This window comes from Morone saxatilis, unplaced genomic scaffold, assembly GCF_004916995.1.
Source record: "Morone saxatilis isolate NCDOM2014 unplaced genomic scaffold, NCSU_SB_2.0 Contig14, whole genome shotgun sequence".
NCBI lineage: Eukaryota > Metazoa > Chordata > Actinopteri > Moronidae > Morone > Morone saxatilis.
The window spans coordinates 1,931,865-1,934,839 of record NW_023339696.1 but is presented as its reverse complement, the minus strand read 5'-3'; positions in this window follow the sequence as shown (position 1 = coordinate 1,934,839).

Below are 2,975 nucleotides of genomic sequence, written 5' to 3'. Positions count from 1 at the left end.
TGCAGTACTTTTTCTATATTTGAACACCCACTTCCATGACCATCTGGGCGATTGCCCAAAAGATATGTAAAAATGTGTTATCCGTCTGTCTAAAAACCTTGGAATAGAAGCAAGTGTTGTCCACACAGAAATGTATGTAAACAGATATTGTATTAGTGGTCTCATCAACATCCATATCATAAGTCATTGCACAAAAAGCAACCTTTCAGCGTTTTTTATGCTTCTTCACACCATACACTTTTTAATCTGTGGTTTGCCACTTTTAAAGGTTGGGTCAGTCATTCTGGACAAAGATAGTTGAATGTTAAATCTCATTCCCAAGTTGTCAAATACCAACGCTTTGGGTTATGGTTAGGGTTGGGTACCCGCAATCAGTTTTCTCTTTCTCCAGAATGACTGACCCAACCTCTTCCAAAATTAGAATTTAAATGTAGAAAAACAGAATTTTACTTAGCAGTATTCAAGCGGCACTTGGGAGTACATTTGGCCTATTTTTACAGGCCCCTCAAGCTACAGAAGTTCAGCTCTGTTATATTTACTGTGTGACAAATAAATAACAGAGTGTGTAAAATCTGTCATAGTTTGCTTTAAGTGAATCGTAAAAAATATAGTGGTGCTGTTTGTGGCTGCTTTCCTGTGGCTCTGCTGTGAGTAAACACACATGCAGAGCGGACTATTGACTACATTAATTTACTGGCCTTAACCCAAACCCTGCTCTCAATCTACAACTAATTCCCAATTTAACCCAGAAGCAAACATTTAACCTCCCCATTCCATCAGGTTAATGTAGGTTAGTTGGACAATAAGTGAACTTTGACCTTCACCCTCGGCTACTCGTGAGTTTGGCCTGAAGAGACTCTGGGGACAGGTATGTGGTGTGTCCTGACCTCTTACCGCGACCTGAGAAGAAGGCAACATCACCTGGTAATAGACACACACACACAAAGAATTTATTTTCCATCTTGCATCAGTTGTGCAGAATTATTATTATATTGGTTATATTGGTACAGACAAGTCAATGCATAGATGAAATAGATTAAACAGGGCAAACAGTGCTATGATGTCAAAAAGAACTTGAGAGAAATTATTGCACCTATGAAATGTAGGACTGTCTGGATAAGCAGGTGTCAGTACAGAAACTGAATGGCAGATGAAGGACTGCATGGGATTGAACCAGAACCACTGAACAGAGCACTTCCTTTTTCCCACTATTGGTGACATTCCACCAGACTGGTGAATCAGTGGATTTTGTAAGCCAGTTATCTCACAACCTTCACCACCTTGTGGCAGGTACTAATGGCTGAGAATGCCATTGGGGATCAGCCCAGCACTGGAGATCTTCCAAACTAACTCAACCTCTGGAGGGCTTACCTGGCACTTATATAATTGCAGATGATATACTGATTACAGGTTAAGGTTATACAGTGGACAGTGTGACCAAAGAGAAGATAAGAAACAAATTGTTCAAGCCAAGACTATTTCAAACTGAGGCAACAGGAAGACACCTGTCAACTGCTGAAGGACTGAAAGGAATTTATTATACATTATATTGGAAACTATTTTAGCATATAGCAGCTCTGTCAATAGGGACTTGGCTTGGGAACCGGTGGGTTGCCAGTTCAAGTCCAGCCCTGACCAAAGTATGTAGTGTCAGCTGGTAACTGGAGAGGAGCCAGTTCCACCATGTGGGAACTGTTGGGGTGCCCTTAAGCAAGGCACCAAACCCCTAATTGCTCTCAAGGTGCCGCTACGTGGCAACCCATCACTCCACCATCCTTCCACATCTGCATGTCTATAAGCCCTGTAAGTGCATAATTGTATTTCGGACCTATGTGTGAGTAAAAAATAATTTCTTCTTGGGGATTAATAAAGTTAATCTTCTTCTTATATTTGATTCCCCATCACACATTTCTTTTGTCTTTGTTGTAATGTTTATCTGCATTTTATGCAGTCAGTGAATTACTTTTGGCAAAGCTAAATATAAAAAAAAAAAAATGGAATATTGCTGAATTCACCTTCGGGTGGTGGACATGTCTTGGATTGACATAGTAGGATTTGCACCAGAACAGGTATCCTATTGATCAGTGAAAAAACACTTTATAGCAAATGTCAGTGATTACAACAAAGAATCCATAGAAAGGATACTAAGCATAAACCAAAATTCGACACTGTATTTCACCATAATGAAAGGCATTTAAGAGTGACCTCATTTCACTTAAAGTCACTCCCTGTGTTGTGGCAAATTTGCAATAATTTTGCAATGAGCAATTAGTGCTAGCACACACCAGGAGTTTTATAATTAAAGTAAATACTGTATACTGTCCGACGTTAAATCATAGGTTCTGGTGCCTGTGGAGGGGCTGCCCAAACGTGATGCAAGCAAATCTTCTTGGGTGGCCTCCAACCTCCTGAGGGTAAAATGATGATTAGTTCTACAATTCTACACTTTAAAAAACAGTTTGTGAGGTAATAATAAGATCCAACTGAAGCCAACTAGGTGAGGAAGTTTAGTGAACTTTTTGGTATTATGTTTGGGGAAATGATATGTGATAAAATGATAAAAAAAAAAAAAGAATATGGAGTTTCATCCATCATTCTATGTTAATGGCCTGGCACATGTGAAAGTACACAGACTTGATTAAATTGAATTGAAATACATGTTTAATTTGTGCAATTCCACCCTTTTCCTACCATTTTTCCAGGTCGTTTTTTAAAGTGTATTGCTTCAAATCTGCATTGAATAATTACATAGTGTTGACACAGATCTCAACAAATAAATACAATTGAAATATAAATATGTTAATCATTTGTTTTAAACCAAATGCATTACCAAATTCTTGTTAGTGTCTCTAATTTCCTTCCTTGCAAAAATTACAATTTGACCATGTAATGTGTTCCCAAAATAAGAGCTTGATAAAATTTCAGCTTACAACATACAGACACATGGACGAATGAGTTTACATTATTTTGTTACA